The 27,307-nt window shown below is 34.7% G+C and overlaps 1 long non-coding RNA gene across 2 annotated transcripts in view; it reads left to right on the forward strand.

The window, feature by feature from the left end:
* Nucleotides 1-10,658: 10,658 nt before the first annotated feature.
* The window catches only part of LOC150107002 (uncharacterized), a 69,096-nt gene continuing 52,447 nt past the window's right edge, over nucleotides 10,659-27,307 (forward strand). Inside the window, exon 1 of one of the 2 annotated variants that reach the window (XR_016548339.1) lies at nucleotides 10,659-10,689. This is a non-coding gene — a long non-coding RNA (uncharacterized LOC150107002). Of the gene's footprint in view, nucleotides 10,690-11,553; nucleotides 11,661-27,307 lie in introns of those variants that run through there. The other variant, XR_016548340.1, reaches the window with a different exon arrangement.

Raw genomic sequence — 27,307 nt, forward strand, 5'->3', positions numbered from 1 at the left:
TTTCCAAATCTATATATAACTGTATTCTGTACTAATTCAAAATAAAATAAATCTTCTGATGTCTTTTATTCCCAAAGGGAGTAGGCAAGGCTCATTTAGCCCTTCAGTAGGTCATAATATATATATATATATATATAAAATGTGTGCCTGTAGATATTATGTCCTGTATATACAGGGTGGCCCACAAGTCATGAAGGAGTTTAAATATTTAATATATTTTTTTATTTATTGCTCATTTAGCCCCCTTCAGTAGGTAATAATATATATATATATATATATATATATATATATATATATATATATATATATATATATATATATATATATATATATATATATATATATATATATATATATATATATATATATATATATATATATAATGTGTGCTTGTAGACATACGTCCTGTATATACAGGGTGGCCCACAAGTCATGAAGGAGTTTAAACATTTAATATAATTTTTTATTGATTGATTATTTTTATTCCTTTTTTTTATAATGAAATACAGAACCTGTAGAGTTTTTTATTATGAAAAAACATTTATTTTAAACCTCTTCGTGGCTTATGGGCAACCCTGTATACATACACACACACATGGAGCATGTAGGAATAAATTACCTCCTGGTAGGGTTACTATTGGGAGGAAAAAGCAAAACACCCTCCCCCCCCACACACACATATTTTATTTTTTTATTTTTTTATTTTTGGAAAATATACTTTGTTTCATTACATAGTTTTGTTATTAGAATGACCCTATGTGTTACGCATATTCTTCTGTTTTCTTAAAGTTAAAAAATATTTTGTTTAGAAAGATATGTTTTATTAAATAAAAAAAATTGTATTTTGTCCAGTCTTCAGCTACTTGGCAGCTGGCAAAATGGACGAATGTACCCTGTATATACCTTTTCCTAGAGATACAAATCTAGGAAAGGTATAAATAAATAAAAACTAAATAAGTAAATAAGCATAAATATTGAGGAATAAATCTGGGAATTGAGACAGTTTCCTCAAATTCTCATTTCTAAAAACACTTAAACGTATTCTCATTGATAAGTCCACATGTGGATCACTGCGCTTGGTCGTGTGGATTCCTTGGAGAGGAGAAAATGGTAGAGAAGATTTAGAGGCGAGTGAGCAAGTTGGTGAGTGGTCTAAGAATGCTACCTATGTTGATAAATTAAGAGTGGGTTGCAGAAAGTGATTGATAGGCGGAGAAGAGGGAATATGATAGAAACATTTAATTTCTTAAAAGGTTTTATAGGGTTGGTGCAAGGGAAATATTTCAGGCTACTGTTGAAAGAACAAAAGATCATCCCTGGAAATAAAGTAAGAGTGTGGTTAACATGTGTTGCTAATCGGTTAACAAAAGTGTGAGGAGTAGATTTTTGGTTGGAGAGTGGTGAACGAGTGGAATGCGTTGCCAGAGTTAGTTGTGAGGTCTGTCAGTAAGCTCAAGGAGAGGTATGGTAGATATTGTGTGGATAGTTTGGGTCTCCCACGATGAGTCTTCGGACTTCATGGAGGTGCCTGTATAATAATAATAATAATAATAATAATAATAATAATAATAATGACAGTTGTCCTTCACTACTTTTTGTATAATTAATCAATTGAAGTTTATGTATCAGGATTCATCATTTTCTCTGCAAATTTTATCTTTGCCTATTTAGGTTTAATTTTTTTGCGATTAGTAAGTTTTTTTAATTATTGATATTGAGAAAAATATAAAGGTTTATTAAGAAATAATTAATGCTTTGTCACATAAAAGATACCGTTGGAAAATCAATCATGGCAATGTTAACAAGCACCATTAGCTAATTGATTAAAAACAACAACGAAAAGATTAGCAGCAAAGTGTGATATTAATTATTAATTTCTTCACTGTGTGTGTGTGTGTGTGTGTGTGTGTGTGTGTGTGTGTGTGTGTGTGTGTGTGTGTGTGTGTGTGTGTGTGTGTGTGTGTGTGTGTGTGTGTCGGCTCTACTAATGTAAACGACACTACTGAAATTTAAAACACATTTTACCTTTTGTACTACGCATGGTCACATTGAGTAATTATTTTTCCAAACCAATATTCAGTGTCTGGTATGAACAGCTGGGAAGATATTTTTTTCTTTTCTTACCGTGGATCTGCATTTCATTTCTTATTTCATACTTCATGTTACACTGGTTATGATCAAAAGGATAAATGAAATGCTAAATTTCCATAGAGTTAAAATGTTCAAACGAAATATTTTGTTAGGTGGCAGCACTGTAGTGGTTTGTATGTTGGGATTTCTTTTTTGAAAAGTGAAAAGTTGTTATTCAATTTAAGCACCATTAATGTTTATTCAATTTAAGCACTACTTTTGGATTATTATTATTATTATTCCTGACACCTCCAAGGAGTCCGAAGACTCATCGCGGGAGGGCACCTTCAACTGTCTCACCCACTACCCTGAACCACTACTATGAATCGTCTCAATCAACGCCATCTACCGCCCACCTCCACCATCACCACAACTAGTATTCCATGTCTGTAAATTGAGTGTGTTCTGAAGGGCCGATTTGTCTGTATGGGGGATGAAAAACCCGAGTTTCCGGGAGAAAACCTTGATACCTCCGTATGAGATCGGCTAACTCACCTTCGATTGAAATCGTCCAGATAAAGATTCCTCCCGTCGCGACGAGAATCGAACTTAGGCCTATTCCAATCGAAGGGCGCAATGTACCGTCGTTCTTCCAATTGCGCTACGGAGGCAATTTATAATTGTGTAATTTCAGTGAGATAGTTGTCCTTTTGGATTAACGTATACATGTTTTTGAGTATTTCTGATTTATATTTTCATATAATTGTATCAGTGGTTAAGCGTTATATGGTAGCTTAAATAATATTACATTTATTATTGCATAATAGGAATAGATTAGTACAACTGTTAATCGTTTTTGTATTCATGTCGTTTAGTTATCAAAAGAAGCTGTGAAAACTGAAACACAATTGTGTTTGAAATGGAATAATCTAATAAAGTTTGAAAGAGTTTGTTGACGTAGCTTCGGCATGTGAAGAAGTAAGTCTAAAAGCACATAAAATAGTGCTGTCAACACGTAATCCATTTTTTAATAATTGATTTCTTGAAAATCCATGTAAGCATCCTATTATAATTATGAAATATTTATAGAATATGCAGATTTAAAAGTGGTTGTAGATATTATGTATCGTTGTGAAGTCCATGTATCCCATGATCTGTTAGTAGCACTCTTGAACATTGCTGAAATGCCTAAGTCGTAGAGAAAATATTGATAAATATCAGCAGGGAGAAACGGACATTCAAATTTCATCAAAAATATAGGAATGATAATTACCAGATGTTAAGAAAGTTGTCAGCGATGCGACTGAAAATTCTAATGATAACTATGCATGGTTTCTTTTGTCTTCATAGCCTCATGCTGTTAATCTTCTATCTTTGCAAACACCCACCTGCTCATGGTGTGCTTGAGTTGCCTTCATTGCGTTCTGCTCTATCTCTGGATATTGATATAGAAGAGCTGCGATCTGGTGATGGGGAATTTGAGGTGGAGCTGCTAGAATCGACGGAATATTTACAACTGGTGATTGCGGATGCTCATGTGATCAAACTTATGAATCTCTCTCTCTCTCTAAGTTTTCATGCTTGACTATCCCACCGTTGGGATAAGGGGGATCTCTATTCCTTTGGCCTGTATGGAGTGGAGGATTGCATCAGTCACATTTACACCCATCTCTGATGTGTTGATTTAAATGTTTCTCGAACTTACGTCACAATTGGAGTCCTGTTATACTTGTCCTTTCCATGCTATTTTCTGCTGCAAACTTATTTGTATAACAACAGATCCAATGCTACTAGGAAGAGAGGAAGGGAAACAGGAAAGAGTAATAAAAAGCAATAGTACATCACCAAATCAAATAATTCACCTTTGCGTAGTGATAAAAGGAGAATAAGGGAATTTGGAGGCTGTTCGAAGGATAACAACATCAGAAAGGTCAGAACAGCTATTTTGTGGCAAAACCAAGAGTGTCAGTGATACCGATCCTCCTTTGTTCCATTCTTTGATTTTTTTACAGTGTGACGTTAGACCCAATGCACAAACAAAATCCGTACAAAAAAGCTTAAGGCCAACTAGTTTGGATTTTGTGTGTGTGTGTGTGTGTGTGTGTGTGTGTGTGTGTGTGTGTGTGTGTGTGTGTGTGTGTGTGTGTGTGTGTGCGTGCGTGTGTGTGCGTGCGTGAGTGCGTGTGTGTGTGTGCGCGCGCGCGCGCGTGTGTGTGTGTGTGTGCGCGCGCGCGCGCGTGCATGCTGTAAGAAATAAGCAAAAAGAATGAAACTCATACAGAAACATAACTTACTTCATGTATCCAAGTGTGAGCAAAACAAAGTTTGCACCTGAAAGTATCTTCATGACTGGGGTAAGATGGTACAACACCAGGGCAACTAGTTGCAAAGGTGGAGCAAACTACCAACACTCCTGTCTCACTATAATGTAAAACACATCTAAATTTATTATACTCTAACCAAGTGAAAAATAAACTTTCAACATCTTTCTCTAAATCCAGAGTAATTTATTAAAAACGGTTGGCACACCATTTGGCAACTCCTATATGTAGAGATGACCTGCGAATGCTTCCCTGGTATCTCAGCTTGGGCCTGGCTCCCATTGAAGAGACCTCAATAAAGGTCGAAACTAGTCTGGGTAGTGGCCCTTCCCTTAATGCATAACATTAAACATATCCGCAAGGAGATGTGTTTTGCATTATAGGAGATACTGAGACAGGAGTGTTGGTATCTTGCTCCACCTTTGCAACGAGTTGCCCTGGTATTGTACCACCTTACCCCAGTCCTGAAGATACTTTCAGGTGCAAACTTTGTTTGCTCACACTTGGATGAAGGATTAAACTAAATTTATTATTCTCTAACCAAGTGAAAAATAAATTTTCAATAACTTACTTCCTTTGCAAAGACGTAAATATATATAATATTGTAATATATGTAATAATACTGTAATATATATAATACTGTAATATTATAAATCTATTATAAGAAAAGCTTGTATCTGTGGATGCATAACGATATTAAAAAATAAAAGTATAAGTGTGAAAATTTGGCATCAACTTTTAAGTTGGCCATAATAACTGCAATGCCAAAAAGCGCACCAAGGGTCGGAGATTTTTAGTGTGTTAACGGACATCGAGGAAATGGATAGAGTTTGTTATGCATTTCAATTATTAATTTAGCATCGTTGTATATTTAAGCTGAATTCACACGCTGCTTATACATTCCCCACACGATGCTAGCACACTGTGCTAGCATCGTGTGAATTCAGCTTGAAATTACCATGAATAAAAGTTATTGTGTGTACATCGTAAACCTATGGGATCACAGGATGTTTGCTATTAGCTGTTCTTTGAGTTCTTCCAGCCAGGCTGCAGTGAGAAATCAAAATAAGACTTTCTGCTATACTCACCACTGTACTAGCATTGTACAAACCTGGCCTATTGCTTTAAAATTCTCCATCTGTTGGCAACTTTGATGCAGGCAATTTCAGATTTATCATTCAACTAGACATATTTATATAAAATGCTATTACAGTAATATGTTGATCAAAATTACCTTTACGAAACCTGCACTATAAACTGTGTGGGCACATTAAGTACCAAAATTCTATTTAGTCTGAAAGGTTTTACTATAAAGAAGAGCAGTATAAACAATTATTTAAGGAAAATTAATTTTAACTAATATAATTAGTATATAATTCAGAAGAACTGACCATCAGAATTTTTTAAGCATGTCTATTTGGCAATGAAATCTGAATTCTCGTCAGAACTGAGATCTAGAAAAAAAAAGTGGGGGGCGGGGTAGAAAAATTTGAAGCCCAAATTGCGCTTCTTTTGGCAACCAGCAATTTAAAGGACACCAATAAAGAAGCCAGAAAATTCATAAATGTCAAGAAAGTCAAATGACTTTTTTTTTTCCTACCATGTTTTCGCGTTTTTGTTCACACAGAAAGAAATTATAAAGATTCATATGTTAGGTTTACTTATTTATTATTCATCTTATTTATTTCATTGCATGTTTTATTCCATCCAAATAAAATTAACATGTTTATTACATTTTACAGCATCGCCTAGTTTGGTTTCCCAGTTTGTTTTTTAATATGCACGAAATTGCTAATTAATAATAGTCTGTGTTGTGTGAATATAACGGAAAACACATTATAATGCAGGTGTGTCATAAACTGAATTCCATTATCCCATGAGCTGAAAGGAAACGTGACGAGGCAGTCTTTGAGATCCTACTTTGCAAATTTCTAGCGTTTGTTTCAACTTGAATATTATATTCAGGTAATGAATGAGAGAACGGAGCACTATTGTAGAGCAAATTGATAATGATGTATTACACATAGTCTTATGTTAAACCAAGCAGACGGTGACTCCTGTTGCATGTATAATGATCACCAGCTTATTATGGCATTCTAATTTAATCGTTGTTGTGAATACCACACGTTACTAAGTAAAGTGAATTATTTTTTGACAAATTTAAATACACGCAGCAAGAATTGACCATATGACAAAGAGAGAGTGGTGAATGCACCTAGCCTAGGGATTTGCCAGCATTTGTGGGGAAATCCGAGGAGAGGAAGCCGTCAACCATGACACATAGTGGCCGAAACGGAAGCTAGCGATCCAGTCACAAAGGATAGATAGCGTATCATTAGATGATTGTTTCTGAGTAAGCCTCTTTACCTGACCCAATCAAAGGCTCTTTCAGATCTTTCCAGCATAGATCATATGCAGGAAAGCATATTATTTTCACACATGGGTGAAAATATAGCATTTTCATCCATGCAAAGTTGTACACTAGTAGTGCATACCAGCGGTTCTGCTATGTGGCAAGGTCCCTCAGCTTTAAGAAGCGTTGTTTGTTATGTTGCTCCAGTTCTTCATTGCAAAGTGACGGTATCATAATGTGTGAAAGTCCATCATTGACATTAAGATTTAGACGATGAAGAAGAACTTCAAAACTTTGCAACCTGATTGGCTAAGTAGTTATCATATTCGCTCTACAAACAATAAGTTGCGGATTCGCATGCATCCCCCCCTCCCCTTTCCTTGGGCATGGTTGTTTGTGATTGTGTTTAGGTGGGCAATGAATTTCGCCACCCGATGTGAAACCACCACCGCTTATTGGAAGCGTGAAGTAGTTTGGGGAAAAAAAATCATGTTTGGTCTCTAACATACATAACTTTTACATAGATCTTCATACTATGTAAAAATAAAGAAAAATTATTTATAAAATATGAACTTAATAAAAAAAATCCTGTTGCGACAGTATTCTTTGCAGTTGTCTTCTACCGTTTTCTTCCAATTGAATTTGTTTATATTTTTTTCTAAATATAATACCTTTTTCTCATTCTGTTTAGATGTTTTTGTGATACATTTTCCTGTTCGCTATCTATTCATTTACTGGTTATAAGACATACGCTTTTTGTATATTTCTATCTTATCGAATTTTGTTTCTCTCACAATTTTCCCAAGAGTTTCCATTTCTTTAGTAGTATTGAGCTGTACTGTTTCATATCTTGTTCCAGATGCATAAGTTAAAACTACTTTTAGTATGCATCTGAAACAAGATTTTTTATATATACCTGTCTTAGTTGCAATATTTAAATTTTGATTGTTCTGTTTTAACTTATATCTGATTTGGCTACCTACTAATTGCAAGTATTTTGGTTTCTTCTATTAATGTGTTCATGTTTTAATTTTGTCAAATCTTTGAAAATGAAATACTTTTTCTTCAATCACTTCTATTGATCATTTCAAGCACCAATACATTTGTCCGCCTTTCAGTATATAATATCCTCAACAGCCTTCTGTAACTACGTCTCAAAAGCAGCTATCCTTTTCCAATCAGATTTCTTTAGATTCCAAGTGTCACATCCATAAGTCGCTGTTGAAAAATAATCTGCATCTAAAATCCTCAACTTTGTTCCCATGCAAGTAGATCCATCCTTCCAGATTTTAGACAAGTCTCTGACTCTTATTTTAGCCATTCCTAATCTTCTTCTAGCGTCTTCTGAACAGTAATTCTTCACATTAATAATGAATCCCAGATGCTTGAACTTGCTGAGATACATTTGTTTCTCAGGAGCTTCCCTGTTTGTATTTCCTTTAAGAACCATAATCTTTTTCTTGCTAGGATTGAATTGAAGTCCTCTGTTCTTATTGATCTCGTTAACTTTGTCAAGAATTTGTCCTGCTTTTTCTTGTCATTACAGAAAAGTACTGTATCATCAGCATACCTCACATTATTGATCAATCTACCACCTATCCTAATTTCTGTCTTGATCTCATCCAATGCTACAAGCACGATGTCCTCCGCATAGATACTAAACAAGTGAGGAGAAAGCAGACATCGTTGCCTAACTCCCATTCCATCCTGAAGCCAATCAGTTAATCTAACACTTCTCCTTACCATGGCTTCTTGCTCCTTGTATAAGTTAGTTATCAGGATGTGTTGAGGAAATTTCATTCTTTTCATTCTTTCCCACAGTTTCACATGCTGAACATAGTCAAAGGCTCTAGAGTAGTCTATGAAACACATTACCATAGGAAGTCTAAATTCTTTACACTTTTTTTATGATCTGTCTAAGGCAAAGGATCTGATCTGATCTCTTACCTTTCCTAAATCCTATTTGTTCCTCAGACATCTCTGCTTCAACTTTGGCCTCAATCTTATTTAGAATGATTAATAAAATCTTGCCTGCATGAGATATTAAACTAATAGTTCTATAGTTCTTTAAATCCTTCATATCTCCCTTCTTATGTACTGGTATGAAAACAGACTTCTTCCAGTCTCTAGGCCATGATCCTGTCTCCCATTTTCTTGTAATCTATGTATGAAATACTTTTATCCCTCCATCCTTTATCCTTAATTTGCTCTGCTGAGATTCCATCTGCATCCGGGCCTTATTGCTATTAAACTGTTTAACTGCTCTTTCAACCCCATGCCTAAGTGGAGGAGGTTCCAAATCGAAATTTTCGTGGTGAGTTGGCTTCTCCAAATTTTCTTTATCCTCTCTGTTGTACAGTTCCTCACAGTATTCTTTCCATCTGTTTTTGATTTCCAGTTCTTCTGTTAGTAATGCTCCATTATTGTCTTTGATGACATTCAGTTTACACTTAAACTTGTGCGTTAGGTCACGAACAAAACGAATCATTCTTTGATAATTGTACCTCCTTATCAGAATGTATATCTGTTTACATTTATTAGTATAAAACATTTCCTTGTCCTGCTCGATAGCTCTTCTGACTTATCTATGCAATCTCTTATATTCTTTAGTTCCTGTGTCTCCAACTGCCTTCTTTCGATTAGATCCCAGTTAAGTCTGATTTCCATGGGTCTCTTGATCTTCTTATTGAGCCGAGATACTTCTTGCAGCTGATCAGATTTCTTATATATTTTCAATTTTTATTCTAACTTCTTAACTTTTAGTTCTGTTATTATTTTATTCCTTAAACTATGCGGTGAACTAGGGTGATTCATTAAGTTCACTACTGTTCAATATTTTAATAAGTTCATTTCAATTCTATTTGTTTCATTTTTGGAGTACCTCGTTGCACATTTATTATATTTACTAATCTTACCTGTATTAATAATCTCTGTAAAGGTTTATTATCTGTATTTTTATTATTCTGTTCATCGGGATGTTTAGAATATCGTGTAATACTGTGCTGTCGAGTGTTCTATCAAAAAACAACACAACTGGAGTGTCATATTCTACTAATTTTTCTGTGCTGTTTTACTGCAAATTGTTTCTGTGCACGATTTTCCAGATCTAAAACCTTGTTGTTCGTGATTTAATATCAGACATTCGTTAAATTGCTTAAATTTTGTACAGATTTTCACGGTAGTTTATAATAGATTAATACGTCTATCATTTGGATAAATTTCATCTCCTTTCTTTAAAGGCAGTTTAATATTTTTTCTCATTTTCATGTGGTATTTATTTTTAGAAAAAAAAAAATTAACAATTTAGTTAACTAAAATGGTAATTTTTCTCCATATTTTAAGAGCTCATTTTATATTGCGTCTATTCTGGCTGTTTTTTTTTTTTTTTTCCGTGAATGTTTTCTGTTCGTTATGACATTATTTCGCTTTTGATTCAGAAATTTATAATAACAATAATAATCTTTAAGTGAATAAGTTCGTACGCTGAATACCGATGTTTAATAAAATTATAATAGGCACGCGTGGTAGTACATCGTATTTTTAAACGTAAAAATAAAACTAATAGAAACAAAATTAAGTAAGAAAATAAAAACCAATGCAAAGAAATTCAGCAACTTGTTGAATCGAACTGTTTAAACTTACCATTTTTGAAATAATAAATAGAGGCTAGGTAGTAACTGATTAAAATATCTTATTGATAATAAACGACCTCATTCGTCTGTAGTTATTTATCCTAATTCCCACACAGAAGTAGGCGGTGGAGGGGTACGAAACAAACTCGCTTCATAATCGCGATTAGAGATAAAGGGTGGAATTATTTATCACAAAAAAATCACAACTATCTTTTTTTGTTACCATTTGGAGAGTAGAATTATCTTTAACGATGTATTCTTAATGTTTTAAAAACAGTCAAAATTTCATCGTAAAAAATGCTCTAGAAAAACAGTAAGTGGTAACATATCTATACTGAAATTATATTCACAAACATTATGTTATTTGTTTATTTTTTTAAAATTCTTTTGCTGCTGCTAATTATCTATTTAATAATTGTTGCTATCACGTGACTAGACTGCTAGTGAATTATTTTATTTTATTTATTTATCATTTTGGAGAGTAATATTTTAATATTATAATATTTATCATATTACTTTGAAAGTAAGCACAAATTTTCACAGAACGTTTTTTTTTTTTTTTTGTGAAAACTTATTTGTTTTTAATGTGCATTTATTATTGCTTTAAGGAATGTAATTTTTTTTTCTTAAATAACCCAGTTTTCGTTTGATTATGTGTTGCTTATTTCATTAAATTTATTCAAACGGATGACATCGTGACGCAGTCAAAAACTTGACAATGAAAATACCTTATGTCTAATCCACGAGTCATATAATTAGTTGGGAATATCACTTGGATCATGGCCAAACATTGGCATAATTCAATACAATGTTCCGCTCATTCTACATTGTACTTTGTGGAATTTATTTAAAAACGGTGGGATTTACTTACTCGAAACGTATGGCAGCCATTTTTTTTTCTTTTGAGAGGAGAAGAATATTTGTTAACTTTATCATCATTTAGACATATCACAGTCTATTTTCAAGTTCAAAACACAAGACAAGTGAAAAGATAAAGGCTGTCATTTCAGACAAAATATACAATCCGGAGAATGTCTGATTACACCTCATACTTATTTTGCTAGTCATGAATGTACTTATGGCCATAGTGCTAAGATATAGACTCTTGTGTCTTCGGCCATGCACATCGCTTTCAGCAATCTTGAATTACCTCCGCTGAAAGCCACGTACAAGCCAAGGCACAAGACGCATGAAATTCATGGATCTTTATTAATTAAATTATTATTATTATTTTTTTGCCTTCTTCGTGTAAAAACTGTCATTGTTTTAAATACTGTGGGTGAGGTAAGGATTTTTTTATTATTTTGTTTGATTTTTATTTATTTTTTATATTTTACATAATCCTGAAACCTCGAAAAAGTTTAAAAAAATAGTTCATGTTTGCCTTTATTATTTAGTGATATTCATACAGTCGAGTACAACATTTCATATTCTAATTACTGATTATCATTATTTAATTAATAATTGTGATAATTCTGGTCTCGAAAAAATTATTATATGCCAAAAAATTTTGGTATATAATAATTTTTCTTAGTACAGTTTATGAACAAATTTTTTGTTCTTGGTTTTGAACACTTATATATTGTTTTGGCATACGATGAGTTACCATGGCAGTCGCGCCCACGTTTCACGAATGCCTGCTAGCAATCTCGCAATTTCAGAGTTTACACGATTCTTGGATTTTTTTTTCCCCTTTCCTGACTGGAGATTAACTGCAATGTTTGACTTCTTCCTCTTAGCACTTGGAAACATTTCAAAAGGACACACCTATGAATTAAAATGTTTCAATACGATGACTTTATGCAAAACTCGTTTTTATTAGCAAATGGAGATCTTTAGATCTCCATTTGCTAAATGGATTTCAAATATTAACATTTTATTCTGCTATTTTATTTTTATTGCCTTCGGTGTAGTGTTATTGCAGTGTTACTGTGGTGATCAAGTAAAATGGAGTAGTTTCTCTGCGTTTGGATGTTTGTGAGTTAGATATTCGATGATTCATATTGCCTGTTATGAAACCACTAGGATCCCTTATTCTCATTTGGAGACCTGAAGTGGCTTGAAAAAGTACCATTCAGTCACTATAGTAGAGATTCCGAATTATATCTGTCTTAGTCCATTCACGTACTAAATGTGTTAAAGGTGACAGCCTTTAATGGGTAGGATTGATGTTAAAAAAATACTAAAATCTTATTTCAGCACTAAGATTAAGAATCGCAATTTGTAGTACTGCATCTTTGAATAAATATAACGTATGCTGTATCTCTCTCTCTAATACAAAAAAGTGAAAGTAGCTGTACTCCTCTTTTTGATTCTATTATGACCATTCATATGGTTACATTTTCCTTTCAGATTATTGTCAACTCCGTTTTGTTTTTAATTATTGCCCTTCTATCAAGAAACGTAAAGTGGCACTCTCATGAACTCGACAAATTAACCAAAATTTCTGCTGAAATAATTTTACGTCTAACACTAATACCAAGATATTCTCGAGGTCAGTTTAATGTTTATGTTATTTTTGGAAGTCTTTTCGATTAGTGACATATATAAAAGTTACAAACAGTTTTATGTTTAAGTTGAAACTTAATCAAGAGTAAATGCAATTTTTTTTTCTTTCTTTTTTTTTTTTTTTTTTTAGAAAACATAGGTTACCTAGAAATTTTATCTTGAATGTAGTTTAGTAAGATCAAAAATAAATAAAGAAATTTATATCAATCATATCTCAGCTGAAATAATTAAAAATACGTCAATTCAAAAACTGTAAAAATTCTCAATAAAAAGGATAAATGCATTCACTTGCTTTCTCTATTTTACTTTGTCGACTTCATTGAAAGCACTAACCGCTTTCGAAATTTAATCTTTATCGTCATCTGCACTCTAAAGTCTGGTTCAGTTTCTTCTATCTAGTCATATATTTACTGTTTATCAAAAGATAAACTATGCGAAGTATCTGATTTTTAAACAGCTAGCCATTTATAGGAAACGTAGTTAACTATGATGATGCAATTAAGCCTTTAGGCGATATTTGTTTATACGAATTTAAATATATATATATATATATATATATATTGACGCAAGTTAAACTAATCTAATTGATCTTTATCTGTGTTATTGACAATATCTGAAATATTTACAATAATCTTTAATATATATATATATATATATATATATATATATATATATATATACATATATATATATATATATATATATATATATACATATATATATATATATATATATATATATACATTTGTTATTCTGCCGAACTTTTTTGCTGCCTGTAATATATTATTAAAATACATTCCCGCGTAATCTAATATTGAAAACACGTATTTTTCTGACACTCTTGCTAATTTACAACACAATATTATTTTCTTTATTTTGGAATCTCATAAAGCAATAGCATGCGAGACATCTAATGAATTAGTTTGTTTAAAATAAAATAAAAAAAAAATTAAATGGTACTCCAGCTATTATAGTTAGGCATTCCGACTTTCGACGCGCTGATTTCGTCATGCATATCAACTTAACGAGGATGTTTATTGTTAGCATATAAGAACGTTCTTAATGACGTCATAGCGTCATTTCTTGCTGGCATTCGCATGATAAGGTTATCTGAATTAATTGAGGTCATTGGCTCTAAAAGAATACGTATTCTTGTAGTACTTATTCAATTCCAATACTGTATACTGTTTAATATTTAAATTTACAACATGATCAGTATAAAATATGCAAAAAGTGCACATATATTTGTTAAAAGTGAATATTTAGAATAGATTCGATCAAAGCTTAATGACATTCTGAAAGTCGCCTGTCATGATGCCAATTTGCTTTTTAAATAGAGACTGATTTTTACATAGAGACTGCGTTTGCACGTATAAGTAATAAACGATTCATAATATATTCGTTAGATTCTTTCGGCACTTGTAAGATAATTTAATTTAGTTTTTTTTTTTTTTTTTTTAAGTATATCGCTTTGATTGCAGCTTGTTTTCAGTAGCTATTAAATACACTATATAAAGTAATTCTCTCGCTCTATCTCCTCTACATTGCAAAATAAAAGAATTTTCAGTATTATCATTATTATTATTATTACTACTACTACTACCACTACTACAAAAGTCAGAGAGTGCTTGACCTAGAAATTGCATCTGAGGATTTGGCTGTAACGAATATGACTGCATTGCCACCAATTGGTGAGAGTGATCATAGGGTCTTGACTTGGGAGGTGGCTAAAAGTGTGGAATTTACAATTAAGAAAGGGTACATGTGGAATTATCGGGCTGGTAAGTATGACAAGCTTAGGAGTTTGATTGGTTCAGTGCCAATCAAACTCCATGGCATGTAAAACTGCAAGGGCTGGATGTTGATAGTGCATGGGAGGCGGTTAAGAAGTGTTTGCATGAGGCAATGGCTGACTGTATACCTAGAGTCCGAATAATAAATCAAGTAGGTATTAAATAGATGAATAACACCATCAAGCTTGAGCTGAAAAAAAAAAAAAAAGAAAGAAAGAAACAACTGTGGAAAGGATTTAAGGAGAAAGGTGACCTGCAGGCACATGAACGGTATAAAGTCCAGGCCAGAAGGGTAACAAGTGTGGTAAGAAAAGCAAAAGCGAATTATGAAAGAACATTAGCCATGCAGGCTAAAGAGAATCCGAAACAGTTTTTTCGATATGTTGCAAGTAAAAGAAAAAATGTATAAGGCAGATTGATTTTAAAGAATGCCGATGGTAAGGAGGTAACCGAATCAGTTGATATAGTGGAATTACTGAGCGAGCACTTTGCAAGAGTATATCATCCATGTGGTGACATGGCAGAAATGGAAGAACAAACTGCTTATACGGGAATTGTAGTGAATGAAGTGGAGGTGAATAGTATATTACAAAACCTCAATGTCAATTCATCTGCGGGATTGGATGGTATACCAGCTCGTGTCGTAGGAGAAGCGGCTAAAGAATTGTCAGTGCCTTTGACCATTTTGTTTAATTTGAGTCTCGGGTCTGGGTTAGTCCCAAGAGGGTGGAAAGAGGGGAAAATAGTTCCACTGCATAAAGGAGGTTCCAAGACTGCTGTTGAAAATTACCAGCCGATCAGCATATCAGGAATTGTTGCCCAGGTCTTCGATATGCCCGCTTTATATATATATATAAAGCGGGAATATCGAACGAATTTAGGCGTGCATTCAGTCAGAAAATACTAACTATTGATTTCGAGTCTTTGAGCAAATGGACATTCAACATACACGCAAATTCAATCTTACTATCTTGCACACGAGTATAAGAAATATAAATACTGGCTTACCCTGACAACACTACTCAATGACATCATAGAAACTGATGTGTTTTGACCGATGTTGCTACAAGTATGCTAGCCTAGTGGCTAGCATACCTGTAGCAACTTGTAGCAACAAGATGCTTGTGGCTAGTGATGCTAGCCACAAGCATCCTTAAGCGAGAGAGCGGCACTTCATCGCCTGGTATGAGAACAACGCCTGGCTTATTGGCGACCTGAAGTAGCTTGAAAAAGTTTCATGTTTGGTCTCTAGAGCAGGGTTTCTGCATTATGTAAAAAAAGCAATATTATGACGTTCAGCATAATGAGATCTAAACTTTAATCTACTTAGAGAAAAACGGAAACAGTGCTCTGGGAAATCACAGATAATAGTAGACATGTCCACATGTAGGGAAACTAATTGAGCTTCCTTCATGAACTAGAAACATGGCTAAAAGACATCAACAATCGCGCAATAGATCAGTTCATTCTTATAGGAGACATATTTGACAGCATGTCTTCGTCTTCTAATACCTGTTTTGATATATTAAGTCAGTACAACGTCAATTCAACCATGAACTTCCAACAAGAAAATGTCTTGAGTGGAGGGTTCACTGATGCAATCATGCATCGATTATATCAACATACGGGTTCCTATTAGGGAATAGTAATAACGATAGATGGTGCATAATAATAATAATCATCTTCTTTCGCTGTACCACCTCCCCCCCCCCGCACATACGCCAAAAACAGACCCAAACCTAATATCATAGTAAAATACGTTACTCGGTAATTTCCACTTTGTGGAAATTACCGAGTAACGTATAATAAAACCACAAAGTGGAATTTGCTTAAAATGAATAAGAATTAACTTCACACGATTGCTTTTTTTTTTGTTCCTCTTTACGGAAATATATTTAATTAAAAATGTAAGAAACATTCGAAAAGGGGACGACGACAATCAGCTAATAACATGTACATAAAAGATAATCTATGCCCAGATACTAAAGCATTCGTTTAATTACTGAAAATCACTTGAAACCAAAATAGTGCAAACAAAAAGATACTACTTTGAAATATTCACAGAATACAGCACCATTACGAAACCAACTTAGCCGAAAATTAATGAATCATTAATTTGAAATGGGAAAACATCCCTGCAAGACTTTATCTTCAAAAGCTTCTGTCAAGAGATGAGAGGAAAGATCTAGTAGAATCATTCATCTCTGCCTTTATAAACATCACTCTACTATAAAAATATAATTTTGCAATGACGCATAGCACAAAATGGCACACTGACGTCAATAACAAACCGTATAGTTTATTACCCTTTCGTGACGAAAGCCAAAATAGCAGTATTTTTCAAGATATTTCAATTTTGATCCAACCCAAGAATAGATAAAATAATTTCCGGAAAAAAAAAAAAAAACGGACATCGAGGACCCTTGCTCCTCTGTTCTTCTGATTTTCTCTTCTTACGTTCTTCATCATTTGAGATCAGCTAAACCTATCTCAAGATGGCTAATCTTTCCATTTCACCCTTCAGCTCAGTCCTCATGCCTTTTACTTCCATTCTGACTGCGTCCATGTTTTTCTTTCTATACGTATTATAGTAAAGTGTAGGGCCAGAAAAAAATTTTAGGACATCGTTAATAATTTTAATATTTGTTATTATTATGATTGCTGTTGTTGTTATATGGTGCAGCTATGAGTGAGCAGATATTATACCTATACTGCTCAACAAGCTGCCGCACAAACTAAAATATCTAAATAAGAGCCCAAAAAAACACGAATTATAGAAGTTATACCAACATAGTTAATACAGCGCCAACAACTGCCAAACAAGGTCAACTACCTGAGAGGTTAAAAGTAAAACAGGCTATCTATGATATGTACCTAAACATAAATAAACAAAAACGGTGAACGTTAATCCCACTCTAGTTTATTCTAGCCCTAACAACAGTGGGGTTATACCGTCCTTATCACGCCAGGTTAACGATATATACAATACAATGTTTTATTTAGTTCATTTAAAATTTACTTTTGTAATTTAATTATATTTTATTGCCCCCACATTATAAGAACTGTGATATTAGAATTATAATATAATGTAATATAAGAATAGTATAATATAAGAATATAAGAACTGTAATAAAATGTATGTATGCATGTATGTAGCACCTGTACTAAAATTACCAAAATGTTAGTATACTTGCTGTTTACGTTTTTCACAGATAAACTCTGTGAAATATATGCATATAAAAATAAAGTATTATTATTCGTGAATATTTTCCTTATTTAGAATAGATGTAACGTAATTGTTTTCAAAAAAGGAATTAAAATATCTGTTGTAATACCTCTACAACTGAAAACAAGATGTCATCATATGTGGGATGGTACATAACGAGGTTATGAGGTTTTAGCGCTGCTATTATTGGGTAGGAGATGTTGCATGCGTGTCCTACTTCAAGACGGAAGATGTACATGCAGGCTGAAAGATAAGCATAATCCTTGATGTTTGTTCCAAAAAAAAAAAATAAATAAATAAATAAATAAAAAATGAGAAACTTTACTAGGAAATTTCTTCTCGGATATCCTTGAAGGATGTATTCTGAATGAAATAACTTTTAAGTCATGTGATTCAAATTAAAGAACATGCCAACTGTTAGTACTGTAATAATCTATCCGAATGCTAATGCACTTCGAAATATTTCCGGAATTTGCCGTGAGGCAAATACTGGTCACTTTTCAAGTACTGTTTTTCTTTCCCCCTACCCCATTTTTTAAAACCCGATCTAACTGGTTTCTTTAATGATTTAAGTTGAACAATATAGTGGCAGTTCGGTGTCACCTTTTCTGTCAATATTTTTTTTGCCCTGAGCGGTGTTGTCAGGTTTGCCTGGAAGTGTAAAATAGAACCTTTTGGCAAAATAGCTTTCACAGTTACGACACTGCTGGAAAGTGGCGAAAATGTACACAATTATCGATCGTTCTATGAACTTTTGTTGGGCGAATAGCTTTTCCCTCATTGTGTAAGATTAATATGCCTTAAGCAAACATCTGCAGGTGATGGGCTCTGCTTGCAAATTACGGGATCTGCAAGTTGTTCCATGAAAGTGTGCTGTTTAGATAAGCGGAAATACCTCTACCTTGCCGTGATAATAAACCCAAGGAAGCAAATTGCACAATTACATTTGGTTCGCTTATTATGGCTTTAAAAGCAACGTTTACTAAATTGCTAATGTGAAAATTTTTATTTTCACATTAGCTCTATTTGTTCTTTTATTTATTTATTTTTTCCTCTTGCTCAGAATTTCTATCCGGCAAGATAAATAGGTGATTTTTATTGGGGAAGGAGGGGGGGGATTAAGAATTCTGTCAATTCAGATATAAGTCCGAAGATTACAATTAAACGTAAGAATCTGAAAGATCATAACATTGACAGATTGTAGTGTTGATAACAATCAATACGCTAGATTTTAATCTTAATTAGCGTTAGGCAGGATTTCAAGAAACAGTAACGGTATTCTGTTGATTTCTATATTCATGATTGCTATTCCATCAATGCATATTTCTATTCCACACCTCCATAGAGTTCAAGAACTCATTCACGAGAGGTTACTACACCATACGATTCATCGCCCAGTACCTCACCAAAGCACTGCACTTGCTTTCGGTATGAAATCATAATCAATGCGCGATCCTTGAGAAGATTTTGTTAAATGTGCATGATTAAATAATACACATTACTTCTTAAATCACCACAAAATATTGACCAAAGTAGGAAGCGATTCGAGACAAAACTCCATTCAATCCACGATCGTCTGTTCGAAAGAATACCAGAAGACAATCCTCATTATCGCCACCATTCGTTGTATGTAATCGGTTCTTCCAAATATAGTATGGATACCTGCTTTCATATTAATAATTCAGACCATATCCTTGCTTAAGTTTATTTTTATACGGAAGGTCCTTTCTCCCACTGGCTCTCAGTCGCTTGACTTTGATACCAGTAAAGCCAAATGGGATGATGGTGTGATTCCTGCTCTTTTTTCCCTTGGTCTGATTACTGTTTCCAGTATCCAAATTCGAAATCTGGATAATTGAAATAATGTTTGCTTTTAAAATGTGCCCAGGCAATCACCAATATATTCAGCAAAGCAGGAAGTGATTCGAGACAAAACTCCATTCAATCCGCACTATAGCTCACTCACAACAAGTGGAAAGGAAAGAAAATAAATAAACGAATACAAATCCTACTTGAAAAAGGCCAAATGCAGAAAATTGACTCTTACCCGTGTGGCACATCGTTTCATACGATGTCGCAGGCCATTGTGTGCAACTCCTCTTGTTCCGTGCTCCCCCTCCCTCTCTCTCTAGATAAAACCGTTATAACATCACTCGCAGATAAATCTGACCGCCTGGCATCATTCTTTTTCTCTGCTCCTGCATTATCAGCAAAGTAAATTGTCTCCTAATATAACCAAAACATTCATTGTGCACCTCCTGTGGTTTTAGGCCAGAAACAATAAAAGAATCTAAATAGCTTGGATATCAACCTTCCCTTCTGATCCTAGTGGTGTTCTTCCAAATACCCAAAACTTCTAGTATTCCACAATTAGGAGCCTCCGTAGCGCAGTCGGTATAGACGAAGCCCTCAGGTCGGAAAGACCAGGGTTCAATTCCCATCTGTGACGTGAGGAACCTTTATCTGGTCTCTTTCGACGAAAGGTGAGTTAGCCGGTCTGTGAAAAAACATCACCCGAGTTTCCGGGTGATGTTTTTTCACCCGGAAACTCGGGTTTTTCGTCCCCCCCAGAACAGGCAAATTGACTTCCCCCCCGTAAACACACGCATCTGCAGACATAGGACACACCGGAGAGGCATAGGTGGTTGGCCCTATGAAGTATATTATATCGATATTATTATTATTATTATCATTATTATTAAGAGAGACCTCCAGAAAGTGAGGGACTCATCGAGGGATAAAGGAGTCTACAGGATTCTACACACAGGCACCGAGATCGTGCACGGCAGTTTGGATATCGTCAGTTTCAAGATATTCTTCACCACTTGAGCTCTGTAGGCAATGGCATTATCATGCATATGCATCTGAGACAACCGCATTCCTACAAAGTGGTTTATAGAATTCGAGGATCTGTTCTCGGTGCCTATGTGCAGTTACGGTATCCCTGTCAAAAAACAAAGAGTGGGAGAAGATTTTGATCATTATTCCCCCCCCCCACACACACACACGTGAACACTGACTCCACTCCACCGTAAGTGTCTCTTCATGTTGGAAGGATAATGTCGCCTTCCTCGTTATCTTCAGATCAATTAATGGCTAGATCCGGTTGTAGACCAAAACAGGATTCATCAGAAATCAGAACTGAACCCATTTGTTAGCTCCAAGTCACATGTTCATGGTGTCAATTTCGACGAGCTGCTCTGTGGTGGTCTGTAGTTAACGGAATACAAAACATTGTCTTCCTTGCGTAGAGCCCACTTGAATAAAGCCTTCTTAAGACAGTCCGCTTGGAAATATTTTACCCAAGAGGCAGTGGTTATAGGATATCATTTTGCTTCATCTTGCCGTTAAAGCTAGATAGCGGCCGTTCTAGTGATCTTGCGACCTTGAACAAACATTCTGGTAATGGTTTCTCCCTTTACTTAAAATGTTAAGTAAATAAAACTTAATAAAACACTTAAAATGATACATTAAGTGCATTCTCCAGCTTCAAGTTCTTCCATTCTCCGACTTGAAGCTTCAAGTCGTTCAATGGCCCGCAATCTCAGATAATTATTTAAACTACTTGACATCCAGAAGGTACTGGAGATGTGGCTGATCTATTGAGCCAGCCAAAAAAAAAAAAAAAAAAAAAAAAACGGGTATGAAATGATGTAGTTCATTTTTATAAGTATCAGTAATTGCATTATGTTCTGACCTGTTGAGTGGTAGATCAATTTCTTACGGACACATGAACTTTGCATGCCAGAATGCCTGTTGTATCAAACATCTGCCTTGGAAGATGCTGTTAAAAATAAAATATTCATAATTTTTTCAAGCAGTGTGTCAGCTTTCTTCACCTTTGATAATACCTGGATCTGCAGAGACAACAGCACTGGTGTTTTTTATGCAACCCACGTTCTTTCCCTTTTGTATATTTTTTTATGTGATTCCGATCCAGAAAGGTTCTAAGAAAGGTTAATATTTATGCGGTTTTGTATTTTTATTTATTTTTACAGTCCGGTCCGAAAATCTTGTTCTAGCGACAAACATAAAACATTTTCAAGCCACTTCAGACCTCCAGTAAGTGGGGAGGTGGTCTCATACCGGACGATGAAATTCCCCTCCCACCTAAAGACAATCACAAACAACTACGCCCACGGCGGGATTCGAACCCACAGCCTGCTCGCTAACCACAATGAAATGAAATGCTATCCTGCTCGGGCATCCAGGATAGCATTTCATTGCAACTAGAACATGGACTGCCTTAAAGAAGGATATGATTTCGACTCTTCTTATCTCTAATAAAACTTAAATGTCCATTTAAGACCTCATGAATATTTGTTGCTATATTCTCGTTGTAATTATGCGTAATTCATCTTTCCCTGTGAGCCCCCGTAGCTCAGTCGGTACAGACGAAGCCCTTTGGTCGGAAAGACCTGGGTTAAGTATTTATCTACAGTTATAAATATAACCCCCTCATGAAGGGGGCTCAACTCACCCCGATAAGGACGGGGGAGAAAAGGGAGAGAACTCCATACGAATAAATAAATAAAGTTTTCCCTGTCAAAAACATATAGGAGCGAAATTTTTTTCTTCAAAAAATATTTATATTTGTATATTCGTTCTCTCTCTCTCTCTCTCTCTCTCTCATTTTGTCTGCATTGATTTCCTTTAGCCATTATCTACAGATTTTTAAAACATGTTTGAGTTTATACATTCCTTGACGTGTAATCCGATCTTGCCTTTTTTTTTGTTGCTCTTTCACCAGGCTTCAGCTTTCATTTATACTTCTTCTTCTTCTTTTACATATTCAGTATTTTCATTTCCTCGAAGTCTCGCATATCTTTCGATATGAGCACGTGATTCTTGATGCTACTCTGTCAACTTATCCTTTCGACACCTATTTTCAACCCTTATTGCAAAACAAAGTCTTCACGACTGTTTAATACTGTTATTTATTAAGCCCTCAACCTGTATACAAATTTCGTACCGATTCCCGAAAAATTAATGGAAGTACACCAAAATTTGTATATGTGGTTTTCATATAATATAATAAAAATAGCATACAAAATGTGAAATTTCACGAAAATCTGAAAAGAGAACTATACCTAAATATATCATGAAAAAAGTAATGACATTATATTAGATATAACTTAACTCATCCTCCCATTATCCTGGAGATTAGATCGTGAAAAAAATTTAAATATCTTCGTAGCGGAGTCGGTAGCAATGCTGCTCAGTGTGTATGGAGAAATCAGGTTTGAATCCTGTCTATGACACAAGGAACATTTATCACACTTTTTCACCAAAAGATGAGTTAGATAGTCTCATACGGAAAAAAGCAGAGTTTTAATTGCAATAGTATCTTTGGACAGTGACATCATTCATTTGACATAATTGAACAATTGATATAATTCACATAAAATAAATCCTCTAACTCCTTTTATCCCTCAGTTGGATTAGGCAGAATTTCTTCAGCTCTAACCGTAGTTTGAAATGGGTGAATAGCTGGTTCTCCACCCCTAGATGTTAACGATAAACTGTCGCCATGTCGTAGTTCTAAAATCTAACAGATAGTATTGTCTGAAATAGTGGAAGTTTTACTTGATTTTTCCAAGTTTCAGTGTTGAAATCTTGAATTTCCAGGGAGCCTTCTTGCCCATAAAAGATAGACTAACTGAGAAACTGGTCGGGTAAAAAATAATTATAAATAGTTCTTCTAGACAGCAACTAGAATCAAACCTATAGCGGTCTTTCTTAGGTAGTTGAATTAAATTTTAGTTGTGGCGATTACGAATTACGCTTACCATAGCTCGTACACTCGGTAGAGTCAGCAATGCTTGTGTGTGTGTGTGTGTGTGTGTGTGTGTGTGTGTGTGTGTGTGTGTGTGTGTGTGTGTGTGTGTGTGTGTGTGTGTGTGTGTGTGTGTGTGTGTGTGTGTGTGTGTGTGTGTGTGTGTTATGTTCCATCGAGTCGTTTCCGACTCCTGGCGACTCTACGAACATACACTCTCCATTCCGATCTGTCCCTGACCATGTCTTTCAGAACCTCCAAGCGCACTCCAGTTGCTTCTTTAACTCCATCCACCCATTTAATTATTGGTCTTCCTCTTCTCCTGCATCGCATCCATCAACTTTAGCAAACATCATCATCATCTTCTCCAGACTGTCATTTGCTCGCATAATATGTCCGAAGTATGACAATTTTTGCATGATGATCATGCTTCGAGGGAGCAATCTGGCTTTTTTCTGTCTATCACTGATTTATTGGTTTGCTTTGCAGTCCATGGTATTCTTAATAAGCGTCTCCAGATGCCATAATTCAAATGCATCTATCTTCCTTCTTTCACTCTTTCTCAGGGTCCAACTTTCACATCCATACAGTACCACAGAGAATACCATTGTTTCACGATTCTGATTTTTGTTACAAGGCTTTGTTACCTTTATCTTTAAAGACCTTGCTTTAATTTGTCATTGCTTTCTTTCCGAGTAATAATCTTTTTCTAACTTCTTCAGTTCAATAACCCAGCAATGCTTACTGGCGAAAAATTATGACAGCTACCTATCATATGATGCGAATTTATCGGTTTTGTGGGAGTAAAATCCAAAGTTTCGGATAGAATAAACCTGCTAATATAAACTAGAATAAACCTGCTAATGAATAAACCTTTTCTCATGTAAAGCTAATGCAACTTCAGTTGCATTAGCTTTACATGAGAAAAGCTAATGCAACTTCAATTGAAAAAAAGTCCTCAAAGTGCACCTGCTATCTTAGACGGTATTCGAACACAAGTAAAGAACTCCATATTGCATCCTGAAGAATGATGGAGCCCTTTGGATTTCCTTAATATGGAATTGCTCTTTTGAAATGAACTGATCAATCAGTAAGCGATTACTACCTAATGACAGCCCGAATTGATTCCAGTAGTCTGCTGTGTATGTGTAAATTGAGTGCGTTTTCTGGCTTGCAGTAGAATGAAAAATCCACGTTTTCAGGAAGAAAAATCCTACTACCGTCGCATGAGGCTAACTCACCTTCTGTTAAAAAAGTTGTTGATTCAAATTCCTTGCGTCATCGACTGGATTCGAGTCCAGATCTTTCCAACCGAATATCGATGCCACAACTTCACTGGGGCTTTACGGAAGTGCTAAAACTGTGGATATCATCACCTACGAGTTTAATATTTCTGGAAATGAATGACATAATAAGGTTATTACCCTTTAAATGTTCGCATGTCCATATCACCAAGTGTTTTCACTTTTCACTAACTGTTTCGCGCCGCTATATCACTTTCGGCTTTCATGATTTCAAAACATAGCTGTCACTAACACATACTGATATCTTTCCGATGGGACGATACTCAGCAGTGGAGTCTCGGTAGGGAGAGATAGAATGTACTTTTGCAAGGTCTCTTACATTTTGGCCTTGATGTTTTGTGTTCACTGTCTGGAAAGGTTCTTTACATTAGCTCTAAAGGCATCTGACAACAAAAACATCCATTCTTCTGTTTCAAACTAAAATCTATGTTAACTTCTGTCGATATTGGCAGTTTCCCTGTATCTATCAGTTCCTGCTCTATATACCAAATCAAATAAAGTACCAAATACTAGTTTTAATAATCGTTATGAAGAAATATTAATATAAATTTGGGAATACAATGGATGCAATATCTTGGAATATTTTGCACAGTTAATTATCAGAAATATTATTTGATCACTTTTTATTAGTTGGCGATAATATTTGAATCCCCAAAGGTTCTCATGGCCTGCTTGCCATCAAAATAAATAATAAACACGCGACATGCCAAAAATATCAAACATCACATGACTAAATAAGGAAACTTCGAACATGTGATTTCATGTTGTTTCATGATTGTGAAATTTTGAACGCGATCTCCATGGCACACAGTGAAACCAGGACCGTCCACAAGATTAATAGCGATTATCGGGATGGTTTTTGGACTAGATAAAAGTAATGCATCATCTTGTTCCCAGTCACTGAACTTCCACACACCAAGCTAGTGTGCTGTAACAACAGGGCCTCCTAAGCTGGAAAGATCAATACTGGGCAACCAGACTAAACTTACGATCAAAATTCCTTGCGTTGGGAAGCTGTTCCTGTGGTGTACGATCGTACTCATTTAATCATATGTCCATTTGGCATCCATCTTAGCCCGATTGATCAGCATTGACCTCTTAACTTGGAAGTTCATGTTGGTACAGTATACTACTGCCGACATAACTCGGTATCATTGAAACACACGAACCATTTTACTAGATCAAGGTGAGGGTTCCTGCCAAGAGATAACAGGAAGAGCAGAAAGAAGAAGAAGATGTAATGTAAGATATGATAGATGACAACACAATTGAAATTATGACAGTAGCAGGAAAAATATTAATAGAAGACTTTAATACCTATTCAATGAATGGCTAAAAGAGAAAGATATACAATAGTATCACGATACTCTTCTTGAAAATGGTATAAGAAACAGAACATTTACAGGCCTATTAGCTGGCTGTTGCAAGTATAAGTTATCTATAAAAATAATAGCACAGAGAATTGTATTATTAGATGAAACTCAGGCTAATGGGCTGCTTTCAGATAGCATATAGCCAAATCGACCAGACCATCTGTAAACATTGAATCAACTGTTTGGTTTGGTTTATAGTTTATTTGGCACAAAGACAACACAGGTCATACTCTGCCATACTAAAGGTTACAAAGTATACATAAGCAGTTACAGAAAATTGGAAACAATATGTCTGTACAAAAATCTAGTTCCACAAAGCAGCATCTACAGATAAGCAGAAGTGCTACAGAGGGCACAGCAACACACAAAGGCAGAGGTTATTACGGTAGTACAAAAATAGTTAACAATGTAAGTTAATACATAAAATACGCAACACCAAGCCAAGGAATGCAGTATCTACATATATGTAAAATTATAACAGATGTTTTTACAGCAGAAAAATAGGCAAAAAGGGATTTTTATACAATATGCATGGATGAAAATTAAATTTAGCAATGCAGTATAAACAGAATTTAGCAATACATATAAATCGAATTACTAGAAGGTACACAAATAGACAAGGTGTCCTACAGAATACACGATTAGTCGAAAATGAACCTAGTAAATAAAATGCATATACAACATTAAAGTTAAACAATGCAGTAGTATCTACATATAAACAAAATTACTGCGAGGTTTTAGCAGTACATGAATAGATAACAGTACAGGTTAACATATGCATATATAAAACAAGTCAAGGAAAGCAGTATCTACATATAGTAAGATTACAACAAATGTTATTATACTAATACATAAAGAGTCAGAAAGGAATTATTATACGGCATATATGCATAAAAAGTAAGTTTAGCATTGTGGTATTTACATATTAACAAAATTACAACAGGGTGACAC

Source organism: Typopeltis vanoorti, chromosome 5 (assembly GCF_054136105.1).
Source record: "Typopeltis vanoorti isolate ZY-2024b chromosome 5, IOZ_Tvanoo_1.0, whole genome shotgun sequence".
NCBI lineage: Eukaryota > Metazoa > Arthropoda > Arachnida > Uropygi > Thelyphonidae > Typopeltis > Typopeltis vanoorti.